Below are 26869 nucleotides of genomic sequence, written 5' to 3'. Positions count from 1 at the left end.
AGTCACCCCTAAACCTTCTTTTCTCTAGTGAAAACAGCCCCAAGTGCCTCAGTCTTTCCTCATACGATTTTCCTTTCATACCAGGCAACATCCTGGTAAACCTCCTCTGCACCCGTTCCAATGCCTCCACATCCTTCCTATAGTATGGCGACCAAAACTGCACACAATATTCCAGATGCGGCCGTACCAGAGTCTTATACAACTGCATCATGACCTCAGGACTCCGGAACTCAATTCCTCTACCAATAAAAGCCAGTACGCCATATGCCTTCCTCACCGCACTATTTACCTGGGTGGCAACTTTCAGAGATCTGTGTACATGGACACCAAGATCCCAAGGTCTATAGAAATTTGGTTAGGCCACAGGTAGAGTATTATTTGCACTTGTGGTCACAACACCATGAAAAGGATGTGACTGTATTACAGGGAATGCACAGGAGATTACCCATAATGTTGCTTTGTGTGTAGCAATTTACCAATGAAGATAGAGTCTTCATAAGCTCAGAGTACTTTCTTTAGAGAAGAGATCGGGATGTGTAAGACTATGAGTAGCGTGGAATGGGTGAATATAAATGAATTGCTCCCCTTAGTCGAAGGGTCATAACAACGATGCATTATTTTAAGCTGAAAGGCTGGACGTTTCGAGGCAGCATGGAGAAATGTCTTCTCACTGGGGATGACAGAAGGCTGCACTGTTCTGGGTGGAATGCCAGATAAGATGTGAAACCTCACAGCCTTAAAAACTACTTGGATGAAAACGTGAAATGTCATAACCTTCAAGAGTCTGGGGCGAAACAATCATGATGGACTGAACGGCCTCTTCTGATCGATACGATTCTGTCATTCTAGAATCCTGAAGGTAAAGTTCTGTCCATACGTTGTTTTGAGAAAATATAAATTAGTGTAAGTTCCACTTGTTGTTTGTCACCTTTAGGTTCACTATTGGTGTGCTCGACTACAGATAGAATTTCCCAAATGAGTTGTACAACTGAATTGACAAGAGAAGCAATGGGATACAGTGTTTACCTGAACAGGTCTGGAGGACGTCTACAACATGAGGTATTGAAAGTCTGAATTGCTTCATCAGAAAGAAGGTCATCACTGCAATGAGGTGTTTAGATATTGATCAGAATGATGGAAATCATGTTCTTGTTTGAAGGCAAATTGGAATTGACATTGAGACCTAACAGGATAAGATATATCCAGTCTTTTTTGTACTTAATTAGAGACGAAAATCTCAATGAGGCGACATTATTAAAATAAACCTGTTGTTGCAATGTCTCTTTTTAAAAGAAAACAAATTCAAGGTGAATTGAAGTTTTCCTAGTGAAGATGCCACATAATATTTAAAAATATGTTTGCTCAAATTATGAAAGAATTCTCCAATTCTGATAGGTTGCCAGCAGCAGGAAGGGAACGGTTGTTTCATAAACAACAACATGCATCTTCCAAGGCAAAGCTGTCTGGCACCATTCTTGTCATTATTGGTATTTCTGGTAAGTCTTTTAGCAAATTCTGTTAACATATCTGCAAAATCCTAATTACTTACACTATATGATTGTTAATAATTTTACTAAATGTGGGTTCGAGCCAAAGTGGAACAAGTAACCACAGTGTGCTCGTGTTATGGAACATCTCTCAAAGTAAAATTACATTGACTAAGAGTTACTAATCTGAGTGGAACAACTTACCTCAGTTGTCTTGTGCAAGGCAGAGTATCCCTAATGATAGAATTTACCTGCTTGTGTGGAACTGAATGAAATGGAATATCTTACCAAAGTGGTGACGAAGACCATGACGACATAAAACACGTGGTGCTTCATTCCACGTTCCTCATTTCTGTTCTGTCCACTGCTGAAGCTATTATTGTAGTTTGCAAATATACACTGAATTGCAAATGGGAAAATCTTCGCAAGCTGATTGTAAATGTTTGATACAAAGTCTACAAAGGGAAATGTGCCATTGGGATAAACAGATGTGATATTTTTCATTAACTGAAAATGGCGGAGCGATAATGCTATTTCAATAAAATGCTCTATAGACTCTTTGTATTAATGTAAATAACATTTTTGGTACTAACTAATCTTCTAGCAAGTTTAAGAGAAGTTGTGATACATGGCTACACTAATTACGTCAGCAAGCATGAATATAGAGCTGGAAATGTTATTATGGTTTCACATTTGTTTCTGGTTCCATTAAGACTAACAATGTTTAATCTCTAATGCATAATCTTTGCAGAGTTAATTTTGCAGAGATCGCTACCTTTAGCTTTGTGGTGTGCATCCACCTTGGGAGGAGCAGGCTTTGAAAAAGAACGTACATTAGTCAGTTTTAAGGCAACATATAAAAATAAAAAACTCTAATCCGAATGAAAAAACATGACTGTTTCAACTTATAACAATATTTATTACTTGCAATATAATGACTATGGCTAACAATCAAGCTAATAATCAATCATTGAAGTTTATTGCACAGAAATATCAAACCAGAATACAGAATATTTAACATGGTACTTCAATATACAATGCAAGCTTCTCCCATATCATTTCCACATTTGTATGACAAAGTCCTATCTAGTCTCTAAACATCTTAACAAAGCTAAGAAATTCAATTTCCAGAATGGTGAGCATTTCTCTTCTCATTGTGAACATTTCTCTTCTTTTAGTGTGACAATGACAAATATTCTGACACTACTGGAAGCCCATACTCTGGAACACGTTGCATGCTTTTTGTACCATTACCTCTGACCTTCCAACACAATCATATGTTAAATCCCCTGTCCACCAAGCTCAGCATTGTTTGACTTGAATTTACAGAAGCATTGATTATCAGTTCCTCAATTAATTGCGCCTATTTTTACAATTAAACTTCAATTCTTGAAAAGAAATATTCAGTTCTTCAACATATAAATTATGAGCAGAGGTTCACAATAAGGAGCCATCAAAAATCTTGAGTCAATGAGATTACAACTGTCTTCGTTTTCATCCTGACTACAAGTGGAGATTGTCCCGGCTGTTATAGGCCAGTCATCGCAGTTGTTGTTCATCTCTGCAGGAATTCTTCAGCACCATGAGCTCGGCCCCAACTCTGCAGATGCCTCATCAATGCCATTTCTCCCATCGTAATTTCGAAGTTAGAGATGCTTGCTTATGATTGCACAATGATCAGCACTATCTATGACTCAGTAGGTATTGAAGAAATCTGTTTCTATATGCAACATCCAGGAGGGTGTTAATTGACAAATATCATTGGCGTACCACAAGTACCAAGAAAAAAAATCTCAGAAAGTGATAAACTGCCAGTCTTCCATTGGCTTGCTATGACATTACAAACACTGAATGCACGACTGTCAACAACCTGGGTCAACTATTGACAGGAGGATTACCTCGTCCAACCTTGCAAGTGTTATAGTCACAGGAATATATCAGACACTCTGATTACTGTAGCAGTAAATAACCCGCCTGTCCCTAATATCCATGTGCATCATCCAGACAGCATGGCTCACGGGTAGGATGGAATTCTCTCCGTGCATCTGGCTGAGAGCGACTCAAATGCCACACTGAGTACAACACTCACGAAGCTCCACATTTTGCAAGACAAACAGCTACTTCATCAGTGTGCACAGCATCACAATGAATACTCATTACCTTCATTAATAACATGCGTGATGAACAAAATACACCTTTCACAGGATGGAACTCCAAGTCTGTTTCAGCAGCATTTCGCAAACCCATGACCTCCAGCACCTCGACAACGAGATCATAAGATGCATAGAAATGTAATCACATACAAGTTCCTTTTCAAGCCAGATGTCATTCTGATTCGGAAATGTACTGTTAGTGCATCATTCTTGCTGGGTTCAAATTCTACAACACTCTCCCAAAATCAGTGTGGTTTTTCCTCCACCCCAAGGAATGTAGATGATTGCAAAGGTAGATCTCCAATGTTATAATGAAGAGCACATGGAGCTAGATAATGTACACTGCCCGACCCACTAAACTCACATTCCATGTGTGCATTTAAAAATAATCACGATTCCCAAATCTGCAAGGGGGTATCTCTGAATGTAAGCGGCGGTTATTGTTCAAGAAAACGTGCCATAGAGCAGAGAGGAGGATAAATGTTCAGCGCAAAAGGCTGGGTGCTTGCTCATAGCTATTTTGCTGAGTTACCTGAATTTCCCAACTCCTGCTGGTCACAAAGCCGTAGGTACAGCTCTGTTTGCCGCAGTTGTTAGTGCTGGGTGCTAGTAGGTAGTTTGAACTTCTCTACTCCAGGTAACAACTTTGAATCTTCGAAACACGATTGAGTCTGGAGTAGTTCATTTCATATTTGTGACAATGTACTCAGTGCAGGTGTATCTAATCCCACGGAATGGTCTAAAAAGGGAGCAGTCATGTGCACTGGGGAGTTGGCTGTACACAGGGAGCTCCACTTTCTCTTAATCAGTAAAAGGATGTGGGTATCACTGGGTTGACCAACACTTACAACCCTTCCCTAATTGCACAGAAGGTAAGTAAGAGTCAACTAGATTATTCTGAGTCTGGAGTCACATATAGGTCTGAGCAGGTAAGGATGAGAGAATACCTTCCCTAAAGGATATCAATGATCGATATGGCTATTTTTCCAGACACTTGATGACAATTTCATCGCCGTCATTAGATTGTTAATCCCATATTTGTATTTTAAATGTAATTCCGACATCTGCCATTGTGAATGTCGGCCATAGCTTCTCAGAATATTATCTTAGTTTCTGAGTTAACAGTGTGGTGATAAGACCATAAGGCCATCGTCTTCCACAATCTGTAACATTCGCCTGAATTAACATGTGTAAAGAGTGGCACTGTGACACAATGGTTAGCATTCCTGCCTCACAGTGCCAGAGGCCGGAGTTTAATTTCAGTCTTGTGCTGCCGTCTGTGTGGAATTAACACATTTTTCTTTAACTGCCATGATTTAAAAAAGCAACCTGCCAACGGGAGTGGTATTGGCTGCTTGGTCTTTGGAGGATCATATCAAACTCAACGGGCCACATGGTCGTCTTTTCTGCATCATTCTGGTGATCCATGGACAAAGCTGTTTAAATCATGAGGCTTTCAATCTCCACTGTGCACACCAAGTCTGAGAGGGTGATCACTATCGCCAAGGCGAGAGCCTAGGAGAGGAGCTTCGTGCGTGAGCCCTAACATCAGATCGGAACGTTTTATTAATTTCACATCAAGTGTGGTTACTGAAACTGAAATTTGCAAAGACCAATGCTGTATATATATATTTGGGTGAAGACTTTGCTGTACAAACTTGGATAGTTCTCAAATGTTGAAATATTTCTGATTGTGGTTGGTATCTAACCTGGGACACGGTGGTTGGATTCACTGCAGAATGTCTTCATAGATCAGATAGCCAGAATATTCAATACATTACATGAGGTAGGGATTCAATGCCCGATCATTTGTTCATTATTATTATGGCGGACCTCAATTGCTGGACACGGTGGAGCGATCAAATACCCTGTGATATTGTTCATACAGCGTGATTTTACAATTCTGGAAACAATATGATCTGTGCAGGCTCCGAAAAGGAATACAGTAATTCTGTTATCAATGAATGTGTTAGTTGTCTACTCTTCTTAGTTTTACTGATCCCAGTTATTCTAGTGTGATGTTCTGGTATTATGGGGAACTCTAGTAAGTCTGAATAACTTATAAAGGAAATATCATCAACCACTGCTGAGCCCAAAACAATATTCACGAAATGACCATTCATCTGTCAGCAATCTACTTCTCATGTTCTTCCCTTCATATCTGGAAACCTCTAAATGATTCATCTTCAAATTATTTGTTTGTGTGTTTCATGTTCTTTAAACTTTATATGACATGGAACAACAATTTTCTTTTTGTCAGTATTTACAGTCAGGGCTCATCCACAGACAATGCTTGATCAGTAACTTCTTTTTTGCTTTAATTCTCTTGCAGCTCCTCTAGTACTAATTGTATTCCTGGCGAGGTGCAGGTGTAGTCTTTCTAAATGCAGTAGTCGCTATCTGGTGACCAGGGCAGCGTTTGATCTCCGGCTGATTGTTTTTATATCGTACTCTTGAAATGTTCACATTATTATAATGCACATTGTTTCCTGAAAATTACTCCTGCTTGTTCTCCTAGCTATGCCCTGACCTGCTTGATAATTGATTGTTCTGTCTGGTTCACTGTTACCTTTTATTTTGATCTAATTATCACCATTTGTTTTCTTCAGGTGAAATCTAAGTATTGCACAGAAAAAAAAACTTTGATGAGAGTTCTAGTAAACATCTGTATTTTCTTTGATTTAAAATAAAACATTCCCAACTAATTTGGATTTAAACCTGTAACAACCAGCAACACTATTTCATGTTACTGGTATACCATGTCCAGTTATGGTAATGACCCTGTGGAATAGTTTTCAATACTTTGAACGTCTTTTAACACCATTTCTCCCATTCACTTTAACTCTCCTTATTAATGATCTGACCGTCAGACACATCTTTGAGGCCATTAAGATGCGTAAAGGACTGAGGGGACAGAGAAAAATAGAAAATGCCCCAGAGATAGAGAGCAGACAGAATTGCCTGGTTTTACTCGTTGCCATTTGCGCCAGCTTCATAGTTTTCTAGTTGATTTTTGTCTTAAGTTGTTGCAATGTCGCTTATTTCTTGAATTCTGCTGCTGTTTCTCTCCTTCAACAAGTCGGATATGTGCTACTGGACTTAAATTGCTTCACAAACGCATTCGTTTATGTGATGACGCAGAGAAATTTCAGAGACTAGTTGAAAGATGCCGTAGAAAATCCAGTTTAGAAATTAATTCAGTTGATGGACTCGAAACGTTAACTCTGCTTCTGTCGACACAGTTTTGGTTGATCAGGTGTACTTTATTTCAACATAGCTTCAATTTGTTTAAACTCTTTCTGCAGTATGGAATACACATGGACAACTGGCTAATAATAAATGTTTCTGAAAATAAAGTTGAGCGAAATAAACTACAGCTATCAGACAATGTTTTTCAACATAATTATGAATTTGAATAGGAGCTGAGAAATACATCACAGTTCAAGGTGCAACCGACAAAGAAGAAGGTTAGCTCAGAGCACAACGGGACCTTGATCAGATGGCCTAAGGGGCAGAGAGGTGACAGATGGAGTTTAATTTAGATGCATGTGACGTGCTGCACTTTGGAAAGACAAATCAGCACAGGACTTATACGCTTAATTGTAAGGTCCTGGTGAGTGTTACTGAACAAAGAGACTTTGGGATGTAACTTCGTAGTGCCTTGAAAGTGGATTCGCAGATAAAGAGGATAGTGAAAAAGATGTTTGGTAGGCTTTCCTTTATTGGTCAGTGCATTGATTATAGAAGCTGGGAAAACATGTTGCAGCTGTAGAGGATATTGGTTGGGCCACTTTTGGAAGACTGCTTGCAGCTCTGTTCATCCTGTTACAGGAAAGAAGTTCGGAAACGTTAAAGGGTTTAGAAAAGTTCCACAAGGATGTTGCCAGATTGGAAAAGATTGATCTGTAAGAAGAGGCTGAATAGGCAAGGACTTTTTTCTCCTGGATTTTCATAAACAGAGGTGTACCCTTTTAGAGGTTTGTAACATCATGAGGGACATGGATAGGGTGAAGAGATACAAAAAAAAGGACCGCAGGGGCAATGTTTAGCTGCAGAGGAGAGTGTGTGTCTGGAATGATTTGCCAGAGAAAGTGGTAGAGACTGATGCATACGCAATGGGTATAAACCATCTGGGAGTGTATATGAATTGGAAGTGTTTTACAAGGCTTTTGGTCAAATGCTGGCAAATGGTCCTAGATTTTTTTTAGGATATCTGAGTAGCGTGAATGAGTTGGATCGAATGGTTGTTTCCGTGGTACATCTCTCTGACTCTGTTGGTGTAATCACAATTCACCATCTGGTTTCCTCAAACTGGTTCAAATGTCGCACAGGAGGAAACATCTCAAGATATAATGTGTGCACAATCACTGTTAAACATGTATTCCCCGTCTATCACGTTTGCTAGGCACAGGATACACAGTTTGTCTGCGGTTTAAAGAAATGACTCGCTGACTGGCAATCCCATAAATCTGTCAGGGAACACTGTGTGTCAGGGACCATACTGATAACTGAATATACTCAGCAGGTCGGATGGAATAGGTGAAAACAAACAGAATGAACAATTCCAGCTGATGTCTTTGCATCACAAATGAAGGAAAGTGGAAATATAATAGGGTTAAGCCAGAAGTGTGGGGGCTTGCATAATGTTCAGAATGTCAAGTGAGCCTATCTCTGCTCGTTGATTTCTGTCTGTGTGCGTATACGTCAGTGTGATGGTGTTCGTACATCTGTGTGATCTTTCTCTCTCTCTCTCTCTGTATGTGTGTATGTGTATGTGTGCATGTGTTTCTGTGTGAGTGTCTGTCTGTCTGTATGTGTGCCTGTGTGCGTCTATGTATGAACAGCTCGGCCTTCAATGGGATGCACTTTTAATTAATTAAAAGGTGGTAAATAAAAGTCTCCAATTCTGTCTCTCTGTCTGCACCTCTTGTCTTTAAAGTGATGCAATGTCAGCCTTTGGTGGACCCCCACGTCACTGTACAAGCAGCTCTTGAACAAATCATCAAATCAACTGAATGTCTCAGTTCAATGTACAACATGGAAACATACTCTTCGGTACAACCTGTCCATGCCGACGAGATATCCTGAGCTCACCCAGTCCCATTTGCCAACACTTGACCCTTATCCCTCTAAACCCTTACTATTCATGTACATAACCAAATGCCTTTTGAAATGTTATAATTGTACATGCCTGTCAGCTTCCTCTGGCAGCTCATTCCGTTCATGCACTGTCCTCTTCTTGAAAACGAAGAAGTTTCCGCAAGTAGGAAAGTTTCAGAGAAAACCTCTGGGACACCCGGACCAACCATCCCAACCATCCCGTGGCTCAACACTTCAACTCCCCCTCCCACTCCACCAAAAAAATGCAGGTCCTTGTACTCCTCCATCGCCAGACCATAGCAACACGACGGTTGGAGGAAGAGCGCCTCATCTTCCGCCAAGGAACCCTCCAACCACAAGGGATAAACTCAGATTTCTCCAGTTTTCTCATTTCCCCTCCCCCCACCTTGTCTCAGTCAAATCCCTCGAACTCAGCATTGCCTTCCTAACTTGCAATCTTCTTCTTGACCTCTCCGCCCCCACCCCCACTCCGGCCTATCACCATCACCTTGACCTCCTTCCACCCATCGCATTTCCAATGCCCCTCCCCCAAGTCCCTCCTCCCTACTTTTTATCTTAGCCTGCTGGACACACTTTCCTCATTCCTGAAGAAGGGCTCATGCCCGAACCATCGATTCTCCTGCTCCTTGGATGCTGTCTGACCTGCTGCGCTTTTCCAGCAACACATTTTCAGCTTTAATCTTCATAGTCAGATTTTAGCTCTAATTCTGCTCATAAAAAATCCTTTTTGTGTGTCTTACCCACTATATTATTTCCCTATGCTCTCTTGGCCTTTTCGTTTATACTGCATCTGTAAAGATTCTCTAAGAGGCTTTTTTTTGTTTTATGATTTTTTTGTTATGATCAGAAATTAAATTTACTTGTTTCACCTCATAATGTATGCTTGAGGATACTCGATCTGCAAATGTTACTACTTCTGTTTTTGGATCTGTCTACAATGTTTCCCTATAATCTCACTTTTGAATTTCTCACAATGATTTATCATTCCACTTCCTTCAAATATACGTATCCAGGCCTACTTCAACAGATTATCTCTCAGATTCATAAGATTTGTCTTTCTCCAACATGAAAACTTTACCTTCTTTGTCTTTGTCTTGTTCGATATTTGCGCTCAAGGTAAATATATTAAAGTGCCACGAGATCCAAAATAGAGTCTCTCTGGCAATTCTTAAAAGAAAAACAGTTTTATTTTTCGAAAATGAAATCTAGAATTGCTCTCCCACTCACTAGACTCTTGTGCACTAGAGGGTTCGGTGAAATATACTTCAAGAATCTTGCGCTGTCAGTAACTTTCATTCTGTCACATCCCTATTGATGTTTGAGAGATGAAGTCCCAATGACTGCTACTCTATTGTTTTAGCATTCAGAAATGTACTGCATACTGGTGTTCTGCTTTCCTCAGATGGTTTGGTAGTCTACATTAAACTACCAGCAATATCACTGCTAACCTTGCTAAAGGTCCCAGCTGAACCCTTATCTCCTTTTTTTTCTCCGTTCATTTAGTCCATCAGTGAGTTGCCTGTTAACCAGAGTGAACGAGGAAATCCGAGAGCTAAGGATAAAGGAGCTTATTTTGGATAGACAGGGATGGCCGTTCACACTATCAGAACAGATGGAGATGGATTAAAAGAGAAAATGGAGTGGAATCCTAGCAGAAAGCTTGATCTGATGAAGTGTATTTGAGGTAACTGTGGAAGACGGGGGGTTTGTAATCGATATTGGTGTACAACTTTTGCCCAAGAAAGACGACATCGCGGTCAAGGTAGGGAAAGTCAGAAATAGATGAGGAAGCCACGTGGGAGCGATAGAAATTTGAAGCAAATTAATAGATTCCTTTCTATTTCTGGCAAAAGCAGGAATAACAACAATCACTTCACCGTTGCATTCGAGAACGTTTTGTGGTGAAGCCCTAAAGAATGCTGGACTAAGGAGTATCCCATATTCCCCAAAAGGAGACATATGACAACTGGCGCACCCCATCTCACCTTTGCACCGGTCAGAGAATGTGAGATTAACTTAATGAAAAAATTGTGGATGAGCACAGCCAGGCGACAGTAGATTGCGGTGGATGGGGACTGTTTGACCTCTATTTCAGGAAGAAAAACAGAACCTTCAGACCATTCTGATGGGAGATCGATCTGCAGAGGTATTGCACATCCACGGTGAAGAGGAGACAGTAAGGGACGAAGTAAAAAGCTAGAAACTGCGCAACAAACTAAGCCTCAGATGAATCGTGCATGGGAGTTTTCTATCCAACTCTTTTCTAATTCAATAAACCACACTCCTGGCATGCATAATTTGCCCTGACATCTCGACCTTTCACCTCCTGCAATGACATTTGCTGTATCACTAGTTTAAAAAAAGCAAAGCTCAGGACATTTCCCTTTATCAATAACATAATATTACAATCTTAAAGAAGTTTAGTAGAATCAATAAACATGATTGACTCTACCAGGTTAACTTAAACTGATCCATGTGTCCTCCTATATCTGGTTAAATAAATCCTTCCAACAATTTCCCTGCAAACTATAGACCTATCTGGCCGATGCATCATGTCTACTCTCTCCATTTTGTAATATAGGGCTTCCTCCCGCTATCTTCCAATACACGACGGCTGATCAATGAATCACTGGGAAGAACAACAGTTACAAAAATCGGGTAGTGAAGCTTTTTTACTGGCGGGTTGTCGGTATTCCCATTCTCCATCAGGGTGGATGACTTATTTGAAAGCTAAACAAAATTCTATGGACACGGCAATGGAAATGGATCTATGTTTGTAAGACAGCCAAGATGGTGATGGACAATGGCAACTTTGTGCACTTTTCACTGTCCTCATGTATTCCGATACTTCAGTGCATATGACAATAAAATATAATGCATATCTAATTTTAACATCAAACATCTAGGGCGTCATTTTGATTTACTGAACAGTCACATTAATTACAGTAATTTAACAAAAACCACTCAGGTATTTTTTAGTTTCATCGGATTGAAAGCACTAGTTGACCATGAAAGTAGGTAATTAGTTGAGACAATATTTACAACTGGAACTCAGCTTTTGAAGTGCACGCAGCGAACTTATCTTCACAGGACAGATGGTGGGTACTCTTCTCAGGAAGATTGTCCTGAGCCTGTTCTTTGACTCAGACCTCATTACCCATCCCCTTCAGATCATTATTCTTGATATCATAACCTTACACTAACAGCAATCAAGTATTGTCGGTTTGAATGTGAATCTGCTCATTCTCGAAGTTACTGTGCTCTCCTGACACTTGCGTTACCCAGCAGTTACACCAGAGACAACAATGCTCTTCTGACACAATAACAGCTTCAGTGGTAGTTGCAGAACACAATCTCGCTGAAATGATGATAACAGATTTGCTGCACTTTCGACACAATCATTATGAATTAATCCTGTCAACGCAAACACTGACCAATTTTGGATCATGAGGCGTACATGAAACGCAAGGAATGACCAAATATCACACGATCATTCAGGCTTTAATGAAGATATGCCTGCTTTTCACAGCAGGGATTTCATAAACTGCTACATGGATTAACCGCTTCCTGATAGTTCTGTCTGAAAATGCTTCATAGTTCAGAAACTTGTAAATAATATTTAGCTAGTGCTTCTGACTGCTCAATGATTTAAACGTCCTTCACCAATTTCAAAATTTCTTTGTATCAATGGTCAAGCCCCTTCACATCCAAGAATGGGAATGTCTGCCAAATGTTTACACCTTAAACAATATTATTTCACAGTTTTCGGAATATTCTGGCAGTCATAATGCTGTCTGGGAAAACGTATTGTTCAGACGTGTATGGCAGTAACTGCATTCTTGTGCACTGCAGTCCGGACAGTGTAGGAACAATTGGTCGGTGGTATGTTTGTGTGCAGGGATTTTTCCAGATTTTGACAGAAGGACACCAAAGGAATCGCCCTATTTCCAGAGAGCCGTTCTCTCATAGAGAGGGAGGGACAGAGAGCGAGAGAGATTGGTGTGTTGAACTCAAAGATCATCTCACCTGTCTACATCTCACACCAACCGTCCTGTCAGCTGTGTTAACTGATCCCCTGCTAGATGGTTGGTTTTTGATGTAGAATGACACGAAAAACAATGGTTCAATTCCAACACTGGCTGAGATCACTGTGAAGACTCTATCTTGTCAACCACGACCCTCCACTGAGGTTTGATGAACTTCAGGTTGAAATCACGACCAGTTGTATCTTCATACTGAGCTCACAGCCTTTTACCCCACTGGGACAATTGCCAATTTACTCGAAAAATATATATCCAAGTCAACATTGTGCGTGGCTTGGAAAATACTATGATGCGATTTTATCTTTCACCTACTGCCTTTGTCTTTAGACTTCTTTTGATGATTCCCTACAGTGTGGGCCCTTAAGCCCAACCAGTCCACACCGACCCTCCGAACAGTCACCCACCCAGTCCCATTTCCCTCTGACTAATGCACCTAAAACAATGGCCAATTCACCTGACCCACACACCTTTGGACTGTGGCAGGAAACCGGAGCACCCGGAGAAAACCCACGCAGACACGGGGAGATTATGCAGACACCACACAGACAGTCGCCCAAGACTGGAGTCCAACCTGAGACCTTGGCGCTGTGAGGCAGTAGTGCTAACTACTGAGCCACCGTGCTGCCCTTTGCGATGGTAGTGATCTTAGAATTGTGAAATGCTGTCCATGCAGCATTGGTGATTTTCTGGAGCACATCGCCTTTTATATGGGTTATGCTGGTGTTCCATTTTTTGAGGGTTGTCGGAGATACATTCTTACAGGATGTGGGGAGTATTCTATCATAGTCCTGAAACTTGCCTTGTAGATGGTGGAGAGGATTTTAGAGTCATGAGGTGTATCAACCACTGCAATATTCTTGCCCTCTGACCTGCCCTTGTACATACAGTTCTTATAGCATGAATCCAATTCATTTTCAGCTCAATGGTAACACCTAGTTACCCCCCTCAATAGTTTTTAATCATGGGAGATTAAGCATCACCAAAACCATTGAATATGAAGAGGCGTAGTTTAAGTGATCTAAAACTATTATTGGATCTGGTGATTGCTTAGCCATTGTTTTGTGCGCGTGTTACTAGTCACTTTGCAGCTCAGGCCTGGAAGACACCGGGATCTTGCTGCACTGTGACCTGGAGTGCTTCAGTATCTCAGACTTTAAAATAAAGGATTGAACATAGTGCAATGACATTGTGCTCTGATTTATGACATCATAAATGAGGGAGGGCATATTGCATGGTTATGAAAGATAGTTAGGCCAAGGGCATAATCTTGAGGAATTTCTGTAATGAAGTCCTGGAGCTGACATAGCTGACCGCCAGTGACCAGAAAGGCTTCTGTGGTATTGGAGTCACGTGTAGCCTTTTCCATGGAAGGAAAGCAGTTTTCATTCTCTAAAGGGCATTAGTGAACGAAATGGGCTTTTGTTACCATTGACAGTGGTTTCGACGTCAGCATGAGAGTTATAATTCTATATATTTATGAATTGGTGTGTTATTGTCTGTCATGATAGGATTTCTCCGGGTCTGTGATAATACATCTGAGGTACCTTAATATGAGTGGATAGCTGGTTTTATGATTGATTCGGAACCCAGATAACACAAATATTCACAAGATGGTAAACAATGAGGAAACCACCCTTAGCTTAAATGCATACATAGGCAGAATGATCAGGTGTGAGAGTGTGATGCTGGAAAGCACGGCAGGCCAGGCAGCAATATTGTGTGCCGTTCTGGTCACTTCACCAGAGGAAGGGTGTAACTGCACTGGAGGGAGAGCATTTCAGATTCACCAGAACGCTACTTGGCGTGCAGCAATTTATCTATGAAGAGAATGACTTCACAATCTCAGGTTGCTCTCGTTAGAGCAGAGATCAGGATATATAATGGTCTGAGTTACATGGATAGGGTGAACAGAAAGCAGCTGTTCCCCTGAGTCGAAGCACCAATGTCAAGGGGCATAAGTTTCAGCTGAAAGGAAGGAGGTTCAGAGGAGACATGAGGAAAAATCACCTGGAGGATGATGGTAGTCTGCACTGAAGTGCGTGGGAGCATAGTTGAGCTGAGAAACAGCACAACCTTTAAAAACTACTTGAATGAGCATTTAAAATGTCACAACATTCAAGCACATGCAGGATATTGAGACTGATGTAGATTTAGTTAATTTTCCCGGGGAAAACACGATGGGCCGAATGGTGGCTTGTATTCTGAATGACTGTCATTCTAGAATTCCTAAATGCAGACTTTGAATACGTTTATTTTTGTATTGGTTTGGAGAAAATGTAATCCAGTGTCAGATCCAATTACTTTTATGGTCAGTATCAGCTTCAGCTTCTGTATTACAGTGCTTGATCAAAATAGAATTGCTAAAGGAACTTTACAACACAACTCAAGGAGTATTCACGTGAGGAGACCATCACTGGGTAGAGTAGCATTTATTGCTATCCCTAATTTGCTCAGAGAGCAGTTCAGTGTCAACCACATTGCTGTGGGCCTGGAGTCCTATGCTGGCCAGAGCAGTCCTCCCTGATCTGATGAATTGTAGAAGGGCCAGTGCGAGAGAAGTTCGACATCAGTCAAACCAGGAAAGGGTGTAAGTTTCCTTGTCAAAGGACAGAGGTGAAACAGATGGAATTTTCCAACAACCGACAGTGTACTTGTGATCATCATTCGACTCTAATAAACAATTCAATTCAACTGGACCATCGCCTACCTTGCTGATTTAATCATTGTTGTTCAAGGATGTTCACTGCAGTCACTTTGTCAGACTGAGAAAGGATACATACTGGCATACTCAACGAATAAAACAACAAACAACCGATAAAACAAGGTGAAGCCAGAGATGAGGATATAAAGATGTTAACCACAGTGTTCATTCCTGAAGGCAGCTCGCTGCCAGGTCAGAATATTAATTTCTCGTGATGCACTGAGTGACGGCAGTCTATAATTTTAACTTTGCAATCTCTTAAGCAAGAAAACAATCTACCTTCGTTTTTCACGTAACAGGCACCATTAACCCTTCAGGTACTCCCTTGTCATTTTACCTTTGCAAGGTCCAACCCTTTGAGATAAATTACCCGCTTCTGCTGCAATATCTTATGGACTTATGGATAGGAGAAGGACCAGTTTTTATGGACTAGGCCAAACCACTCAAAACATTTTTAGGCAAGAAGCCCAGACTGTAACTTTGCTATTTAGTTTGGTACGTGTTCTGTGAGATTTACCCAGAGTAAGTTAGCGAGGTTGACTACCAGGTTTTTAAATAGAGAAACATTTATTCACAAAATTATGGAATGAAATTCAAAGTACAGAGTACAGAATACCCACAGAACTCTGTCTACCCACACTAGATGCAATTATGCTGTTCCAAAAATACACAAACCCATTGTACACAGACACTTACAGGTCAATGTTAGCAGGGCAGAAGGACAGAGTCTTCCAGCCTGTTTTCACACAACCCACTGCTGAACTGACTAACTCAAACAAGACTTCAGCTTTTATGACTGACCACTCTCCTTTCATTGTGCAGGTCAATTCTAAAACATAGAAGATTCGGCCTAAAGTCTCATCTGTTTACAAATAAATAATAAGACCGTCCAATACAGTTTTGATGTCTGCTCCTTATTGATTATTCTCTGAAATGCGGCTGATGGGCTTTTCACAGCAAACAACATCACTTTAAACTGATATAGTACATTTGGCGTTACGAAAGCCGAAACCGCCTTTGCTCTTTCTGATCAAGTTACCTTCCAGTAGTCTTTGAGCAATTTCAACCTGGAAATGCAAGTTGCTTGACCCACCTTTTCGACACAGTCCTCCAACCGCGAAATTGGATATGCATCAGACTTTGTAACGACACTGGCGTTTCGAGAGTCCACACATAACCATTGGGTAACGTCTGGCTTTATCACCATGCCTATGGGTGAGCTCCGGTCAGTATAACTCATTTCAGTTGTGCAATTTTGGAGCATACGTCATATATCCTTCTGAACCTGTGCCGACTTTCGACGGTTATGTCTATAAGGATGTTGATTAATCAGAACGACATCTCCTATACCTACATCATGCACAATTAAGTTTGTACTCACCAGTTTATTTCCGCATATCTTCCCATGTGATAATAATAACTCTTTCAGGTCATTGCGAGTTTTTTTTGCAAGGTAACTCAATTATTTATCCGAACTTTTGACAACATCCTCATTGACCAATTTGATTTGAGGAATGTCCAAGTTGGAATCCTTTACACTTTATCCTTCTTTCCGGGCTGTCATCATTAACACCTTCTCCTCTTACTTACCTTCCCTACCAAAACAGTAGTAGCCTCGCTAACTTTAAGCGCATTTAAATGGTCATTGCATAGGCATATGGACGAGAATGGAATAGCGTAAATTAGATAGGCTTCACATTGATTTCACAGTTCGATGCAAAATCGAGGGCGTCAGGGTTTGTACTACACTGTAATATTCTATGTTCTATGTTCTAAAATACCTTTTGAGAATATACACATGACACACCCTGTGAGATTTTTTTCCCGTCTGGCGTCCTCATCAAGAAGTTACCCTCGCTCAATTTTCTTCTCTCTTTGATAAGGTACACTAAACCTTGAGTTTCAAGGTTCACCGGTTACTGGAAGTAACACCAGTATCTTATCCCCAATGGCAAAATTGTACTTTTTTGATTTCTGGTCTGCTTCCTTTTTCATACTGCTGCCATACTTTCAAATACTGTCTTACCAATTCCCCAACTCTATTTCATTTTTCCTAAAAATTGACACATCGTCCAAACATGTGTTCTCTGAATTCTGACTTAATTAAATCCCTATAATCAATTTCGGTGGTCCTCTTATTTCATGCATAAAAAATAATTAAAATGTCCTGACTCTGGTCGATTCATTTGGTGCATCGCTGAAACTCCCTTATCCAAAACATCTCGATAGTCCTGACCATATGCCCTCAACATGGTCTTTAATGTTTGATGCTGTTTTGCAACAGTCCCTGCGATTCTGGTTGGCACACAGTAGATTTGAATTGTTTTATTCCCAAACTATCCATAACCTCTTGAATAGTTTGGATGTGATGTTTGATCCTTGATCTAACTGTATCTCAATTGATATCTCGTACCTAATTTAAAAAAAAAGTTTGAGTAAGTCTTCTACAAACAGTTCAGATGTAATACTGCATAATGTGGCTGCCTTGGGTTATCTGGTCGATACATCCATTATTGTTAATAAATAGCTATTCCCCCTTTTTTTGAGGTAAGGGACCAACGAAATCAAGCAAGACTCTTGGGAAAGGTTCGTCTAATGTTAGATTCGGTAGTAAAGGTGCAGATTTTATGACTGTTTGGGGATTTCTGATTGCTGACATCTATGACACGTCTGGCAAAATCCAACTACATCCTTCTGTAGTCCAGGCCAGCAAAATATATATTTTTAGCCTGTGTTTTCCGCACTCCTAAACGACCTCCAAGAGGTAGCTCATGTGCTACTCGCAGCACCTCCTCGCTGTGGTGTAATGGCAAAACAATCTGATGAACCTTTGCCCATTTCGCATCTGCTTGAATGTGTTATGGTCTCCATTTTCTCATTAAGACATCATTTGTAAAGTAATAACACACAGAGATGCATTCACACTACTTTTCTTATATGCCTTTTGATACAACTGCCTTAAGTTCTCATTTTTCTGCTGTAACTCAATAAGGTTAGCATAGCTAAAGATACTTGCATGATTACGAATTTGCTTCTGTTCAGTATCATTTACCTGATGAAAATATGTCTTTGTTATGCTGCTTCAGCTTCCTAATCTGAGCCTTTTGGTCTCTCCGATTTGTGACTCAGTTTTTGACTCTGCGATTTCGTTCCTACACAATCAGCGAAGATTCTTGATTAAACATCCTGAATTTCTTCAATTGCTTGTACCTCCACTGGCTTTTCATCCAGAGTAGGCAGCACGCCAACCAGTGAGTCTGCTAACCATTTGCAAACACGAACTTTATTCCTGGAGCTGACAGTTTGTCCCGCAATCCTATCACAAATTCTCCACTGTTTTCTGGACACTCGAGCCTCACTTTACATGCTTTTAGATTAGATTAGATTAGATTATTTTACAGTGTGGAAACAGGCCCTTCGACCCAACAAGTCCACACCGACCCGCCGAAGCGCACCCACCCAGACCCATTCCCCTATATTTACCCCTGCACCTAACACTACAGGCAATTTAGCGTGGCCAATTCACCTAACCTGCACATTTTTGGAGTGTGGGATAAGCGTTTTTTTTGTTTCACCCTCAATTACCGTTAGTCTTTCAGAAGTATACATCTCCTCGTCCTTCAGGAGAACGTATCTCCTCATTCTTGAGCATTAAAGACTGAGAGGATCCTGGGTCTATTAATATTGTTACCTTTTACCTGCTACGTTTCGCCTATGTGAATAATCATTACATTTGCAGGTATATGTTTTAAGCTGATCTGGCACTTTCTCATTAATCAAACTCTGATGCACCTTTTTATCTTCCACTCTGCTTTCTGTTTACCATGGCAACGGAATTTCCAGGCTTGTCTGTTTACCTAAATCGGGCTTTCTGTTAGCCCACCAACACTGTGATTTTATGTGGCTCACTTTATTACAATGAAAACACTGGAACTTTTTACCTTCTTTGACTCTTTGACTATTTTTTTCCAGTGGTAAGTTATCCATAAGATCTTCACTGAGATCTGCTTTCGTTTTCCACGTCAGGGTTTCTGTTTGCCTAAATTTCTATCCCTTATGGACTGAAATTGATTTTGGAAAACAAACCGTGTTTTATGTACCAGCACATAATCAACAGCCACTTGAGCCACAAACCTGGCCGGTTTAACTCTCTGCTCTTCCAAATGAGTTCACACTACATCAGGCAATGAATTTTTGAATTACTCCAAAATATTTATCTCTCTAAGGGCGTTGTAGGTTTGCTCTAATTTTAAAGCTCTTATCCACCTATCGAAATTACTTTTTCTGGTCCTGTCAAACTCAATATAGGTTTGACAATGTTCCCTTCTTAAGTTCCTGAAACGATGTATGTAGGCTTCTGGTACAAGCTCAGATAGCTATTTTCACCTCCCCGTCCTCCCCAGTTACCTTTTCTGATACTGATGGGAAGACCTCACTCACAGTACTACAAATTTTGTTTGGATCAAAAAACCCACATGTTCACGGATCACTGCGTTTGTTTGTCACATTTTCAAATCAAATAAAAGAAAAAAAACATTCCACATCATTCGCATCAAATTTTAAGTCACAGTATCCGTTACAAAAGGAACAGCTTTTAGAACAAAAAAAAACTACTAGTTTTGTGACACACTATGACAGAAACTATGCATCTCTCAGAATTCGATACTTAATTAATTAATGGTTTAACCTAACCACCGCACCTATATCCCCGGTATTTAGAGCAGCCTTTACAGTGGCCGAAGAAGCAAACATTTAGAACCCATAGTGAGAAAGGACAACTACATGCCAAAAAATGAACAGAACAGTCTTCAAAGATATGCTTATATCTCTGAGATTTAAGTACTGAATAACACCAAAGTGATGAATCATATTTCATAACTCCTCAGCTGACATTCCATCATTTAGATGCCCACCACTCAATGGTTACAAGGTAATGCAGGGTATTGCTAGAACACTGAAATGACAAGTTCAAGGTAATGGCATTACTGAAAAATTAACTGTTGCAGTCTGAATTCAGTTGGAAGATTAAAAGTTCATTAGTTTTCAAATTCCATGTGTTTGGAGTAATCGCATTGAAGCTCTGGAAAAAAAAGATCTCACAAAAAGAACTTCTTGAATATCATAATCTATTTATACAAAGTATGATAAAAAGAAAACAGGTGAAGCTGTCAGGTTCATATTCCCACAGTATAAAATATCGGCTCTGGGAATTTGCCACCTTAGACTTGTGTTCGGAGAGTTCTCCTGCTGAACAAAGGGATAATTCACTTCACATACAAAATGTGTCTGACATTATTCAGTACCAGCAAAATATATTACAGAGTCCTTGATTCCATTGGTAGTTCTGGTAAACAGTTACAGTTATTAAAATTGTGTAAATGTTCTTATTTATTTGCTAGTATGTTGTTGATACTGTTTTCTACAGAAGTAATCACCCATACTGTGCCTTCTTGTAGGACTGGGGAGTTGACTTAATCGATGTCTGTTCTCAAGGTGTGCAATAAGATCTCTAGAAAAAAAAACCTGTAAGCACCCGATCACTGAAATCATTTTGCAAGGCTGTAGGTCCTGAAATGTACCAAAATATTCAGTTGCCTCAACTAATGAACATTACCTTGTAAATGATTGGCTTGTTGAATAAACAAGTTATTTAACTTTAACGCGCCCAATTTACCAAGTATATTTAAATTGTGGTGGTGACAATATATCGATCGAATGATGAGAGTGTCACTAAGACTATCACAGTACCAGTGATGGTTACTGTACAGAGTGCACACTTGGCTTAAGTGGTTGTGTTAGTATCTATTAGTTTGGAACACTAGTGTACAAATGAGAACTCTGATATAACAGGATGATTCTCTGTGACCTAGTCATTACAAGTAATTATTCTACCATCTCTATCTATCTACCAGGGTGTTACACAGAACTAATACATTGCAAAGAGAAGAGTTTTGCTGTTTGGTAATATATATGTTAAGGGATTTACAGGTACTGCTCGGAAACAAATATGTACTTGTTATTTTCTTGCCATTAATCTTTTGGGTAGTGCTATCACTGTCCTGAAAACTTCGATAATATGGTTTTTATTCTTTTGAGTATCGTTACAGGAACAATTTTATTATTTGAATGATTGATCCGCTTGCATTAATATACTACTGAGTTCAAGTGGCTAATTGAACAAGGGCTGTAATTATTGGTCATACAATTTTTCATGGCTGATTATAGTCTGACAGGTCATTTCATATAATCAGTCAGTGTGCTGATATATCTGGCTTGCTCCATGCCTGCCCTTGATCTTTCGAGCTGTATGTGTATATAAGTTAGCATCTCATTGAGGACAAGTATAAATGAGTTTCCATAACGGGGATTCGAACCAGGAGTGTAAGTCATTACTAATAATAACACCAGAACTAATAATAATGATCACTTATATTTCACACCTCACAGTATTACTGTCATTTGTTTTTTTTAATACTCGTACCTTTGCCACGAAATCAATTTTACTTTTAAATTTTCAGGCCATAGATGGACTGATATTATGAGTGACTTTGCATCTGATTTTTATTTTCTATATTAGTACAAAGTAATCTGCATTTTCAATTTCAGTTTCTGTGCTCGAGACATATTCAAATTTTTTATTACTATGTTGACTCATGCTGCCATATTAAACGATACTAATTGAATTGTACACCATTAATCGTTTCACCTTTCTGTCCCAGTCAAACTCTTATTCTTAAAAGATAATTGATAACATTTACTTTGAAAAGAATGTAGTGCTATATAATTAACTGCATTGGCATTATTTTTTTTTATATTTATGATAGTTATTAAACTCCATTAATCATTTTTATTTATCGTTCTGGTGGTTTGTTGAATCTTTCTGCCATATTAACTGCAAATATTTTTTTTTTAATTCATGTAAATGTTGATTTAGGCTTCTCCAGTGGTTATTATTTTATTCGAACTGTTGGCTACCATTTGTCCACTGCACATCACTCTAGAATTCATCATCACCCTTTTCACACATCTGAGTAAACCACTACTCTTTGATATTCTTACTGTTAGCTTTCTTTTCAATCTTGAATCCAAATCTCTAACCTTTCTCATGTTAGCAAAGACCCTAACTTTGCGAGTTGTTTTTTTTAACTTAGCAGGTGTAACACGGATATTCCAGGAGCGATGCAATTGCTCAAACCACGGAGTTTTAACAAAACATAATTTATTAACAATATTAAAAAGGAACCACAAACAAAAGAGAACAGCATACTGAATAACCTATCCTATCCAAAAACTCAACAGAGGATCCCAAATTAATGATGGTGTTCCAAATACTTGCAATAATTCTCTCAAACACTCCTTGGCACAAAAGGTAAAATCAAACACAGAATCTTACAGATGAGAAGTCACAGAGAGAAGAGCATCAGCTGGACTTGCTTTTTCGTTTCCAACAGCTTTTGCAAATGCCTGACTGTTTTCAATGAATAGCGAAATCAAATCAAAGCAGAGTAGGCTGAGTTGGAGAACTGTGCACTCCTATTTCATTGTACAAGCTTTTTAAAAGAAAAACTTGAACGCCCTTCACCTGAGACAGTTCTCTTAACTATTATCAAACTGGCTGTAAAACTCAATCCAACCCAGACAATTTGATACTTGGGAAGGGCTCTCCTACCACTGATACACAATAAGTAATACGTTAATCCCACGGGAAATCGCCCGAATGTGAGAGTTTCTATCTGCCACCTGGTTCATTCTATGCTGTGCCCTCTACCGTTGCTGTTTAGCCAATTCACTCACCTGATTTAATTTCTCCCTCACCTCAGGTAAATAATCGAAGTGTGAGATCTCCAACTTCGGCCCTATCATTTTTTCGTTAATTGATTTCAAAGGCCCTCTCACTTCACGACCGAATATTAAATCAATGAGAGTAAACTGAGCTCATTCGATGGGGACATCTCTAATAGCAAACAATAGGAATGGTATATCTTTATCTCAATTATTCGGATAATCCTGAGAGCATGTTCTTAACATGGTCTTCAGACTCTGATGCAATCTTTCCAATGTTCCTTGGGATTCAGAATGGTACGTATTTGATTTCAAGTGCTAAGCTATTCATGGTTTCTTTAAACAGCCTGGCAGTGGAATTAGACCCTTCGTCTGACTGAATCTCTCTGGCTAGTCTATACTGAGCAAAGAAAACTACCAACATCGCCATTGTATTAATACTCTGTAATGGAATTGCCTCCGGAAACCTGACAGGTACATCCATTATGGTTAGCAACTATTGGTTACCACTTTTAGTTTCCGGGAGGGGACCTACACAATCAATCATAACACACATGAAAAGTTGTTCGCAAGCGGGAATTGGCAACAAATGTGCTGGTTTTATTATTGCATGTGGTCTTTGGCATGTATGATGTGTACGGCAACATTTAACCACATCCTTTTATCGTCCAGGCCAACAGAAGTGCTTTTGTAACTTCGCCTGAGTCTTCCTCGCAACTAGGTGACCTTCTACTCGTACTTCATGTGCGACCAATAACTCTGCCCGTCTGGATGCTACCGGGAACACAATCTGGCGCACTTCCACACATTTTTCCTCTGCGCCAAACTGCAATTGTCTCGATTTTAGTCTTCGAACTCTATTTTTAAGAGAATAAGACTCAGGAATACATTCTGATTCCTTTTCTGAGTGTGCATCTGTGTTTATGTATATGTATATGTGTGTATGCGTATATATCTATATCTATATCTATATATATATATATATATATCTTTAATTGCCACGCCTTTCAGTTGTAAATCCATTTGTCGTTCAGGACTAAACACTTTTACCTGGCCCTTTGACTGTTCAGGATTTTCCTCCACAAAACAGCGTGTCAGATAACTGAACCTCAACTCCTTCGTCTTTCACTTTACTTTTTGATTCTTGCTGTGATGTATGACAGTGGGATCTTGCTATGACCCAGCCTGGAAACAATCCTGAGTTTCTTACTTTTTAACTCTCTAGTTCCCTAATCTTCCTTTGGCTTCTTTATAACAAGGACTGTCATTCCCACCTTCGATCCTGCTAAATTGTTCCCAAGACCAAACTGTATTGTTGAAAGTGCCACTCTGACAGGCACTGCCACTGTTACTTTCCTAACCTTCATTTCTCACTCCAATCTGAGCTTACACAGTGGAAATCTAAATTTCTTTTCATTTATTCATCCAATTACAACTCTCTCGGATAATATGTCAGAAAGAGTATACAATTACAATTAGAGACAGCTTAGAACGCGCATTTCTGAAAATTGTGACTTCATTCCCTTCCCCCACGGTTCTTTCTGACTAAAATTTACCCACAGATGTGAAGCCTCTATATAAATCAGGCATTAACTCAATACTCACTCTCTGCCTAGGCTGTGCACTCTCCTGCAGCTCCTCATCGTTTGTTGTATTCCCTTTACTAATTTCAATGATGCCACTGGCTTAGCCTCTTTTACCATATCTTTTCCTCCAATGCCTTTCTTCCACGACCAGCACTGGGACTTTACGTGTCCCAACTTATCACAGTGGAAACACCTATGGCCCATTTCAGTTCATTTTCACCCTCTTGGGCTTCTATTATCACCTGTAGTAAGCTATTACAATTGAGCTATACTGTTTGGTTTGTTGTGGAGGATCGCCCCTTCTCCCCGTCTTTGTGCCTCACGGATTGAAATTGCTTCAGGAAGCTAAACTTTACCTTATGCACCAATGCATATTCATGTGCAATCTCTGCCACTCTTCGGAATTCTTGCACAGAAATATACAGAACGGAAACAGACCCTTCAATCCAACTCGTCCATGCCTACCAGATATCCCAATCAAATCTAATTCCACTTGCCTGCACTCAACCCACATCCCTCCAAACTCTTTCTATTCATATACCCATCCGGATTCATTTTAAATGTTTCAATTGTACCAGCCTCCACCACATCCTCTGGCATTTCATTCCGTACACATACAACCATCTGCGTTAAAATGTAGCTCCACCGGTATCTTATATATATTTCCCCTCTCACCATAAACCTGTGCCCCCTAGTTCTGGACTCCTCCACCCCAGGGAAAATACTTTATCTGTTTTCAAAGTTTGTGAGAAGATTTGTAGCTCGGGTGCTCGTTGTTGTGGTTCTGTTTGCCGAGCTGGGAATTTAGACCATAAGACATAAGACCATAAGACATAGGAGCGGAAGTAAGGCCATTCGGCCCATCGAGTCCACTCCGCCATTCAATCAGGGCTGATGGGCATTTCAACTCCACTTACCCGCATTCTCCCCGTAGCCCTTAATTCCTTTGTGTTGCAGATGTTACGTCCCCTGTTCTTAGTAACCACACACGCAGATGACAAGCAACATGAATTCGACTGGGACAACACTACTATTATAGGACAAGCCAAACACTGAACAGCCAGGGAATTCCTAAAGGCATGGCACTCGTCCACAGATTCAATCAATAAGCACATCGACCTGGACCACTGCAACGGACAGCTGGAACTGACAACCGGAAGTGTAAGATTCGAACCACTACAAATGTTGTAGGAAACATCACAGAAGCGTTTCACAGGAGGCTCCCAAGCACTGAGGATGTCACCTAGACAGGGGACAAAACGTCTGCAACACAAATTCCCAGCTCGGCGAACAGATCCACAACAACTTTATCTGTTTATCTTATCCATACCCCTCATGATTTTATAAACTTCCATAAGATCACACTTAGCCTCCGACGTTCCAGGGAATTCAGCTCCAGCCTTTTCAACCACTCACTACAGGTCAAATCCTCCAACCCTGGCAACATCGTTGTAAAACTTTTCTGAACCTATTCAAGTTTCACCAAATACACCCGATAGGAAGCAAACCAGACTTGCACGCATTTAATTTCCTATCATATCTGGAATTAAGTTTCTTCAACATTTCCAGCAGTATAATCTCTTACCTATTTTTAAGGCCCGCACCCATTTATGAAAATAACGAAGGTTTATGCTTTTGAAGTCAATGTAAGTCTGACCTGGTTCCTTCTTCATGTTTCTGAACCGCTGTCCATGCACTTCTGGTAGCAAGTCATAAGCACTCAAAAAAGCCTTGGCATGTCAATAATCTCTTGCTCATCATCTGACAGCGTTGCAACTACATCACTAGAACTCCCTCCCAGCTTTGTCTGAATGAGCATTACCCACAAGTTCTCTGGCCACTCCATCTGCCTAGCCAATACTTCAAATGAAATAAGAGAAGTTTCGACATCTTTCTCATTACGAGTTTCTCTCTTCATCTCCGTCATGTTAACTTCATTTTCCTGACTAATTCGCACACACTTTCTTTTTGCTCAGATAAGGAACTTCTCTCCCAT

This window comes from Chiloscyllium plagiosum, chromosome 46 (genome assembly GCF_004010195.1).
Source record: "Chiloscyllium plagiosum isolate BGI_BamShark_2017 chromosome 46, ASM401019v2, whole genome shotgun sequence".
Classification (NCBI taxonomy): Eukaryota; Metazoa; Chordata; class Chondrichthyes; order Orectolobiformes; family Hemiscylliidae; genus Chiloscyllium; species Chiloscyllium plagiosum.
Note: the sequence above shows the minus strand (reverse complement) of the source record.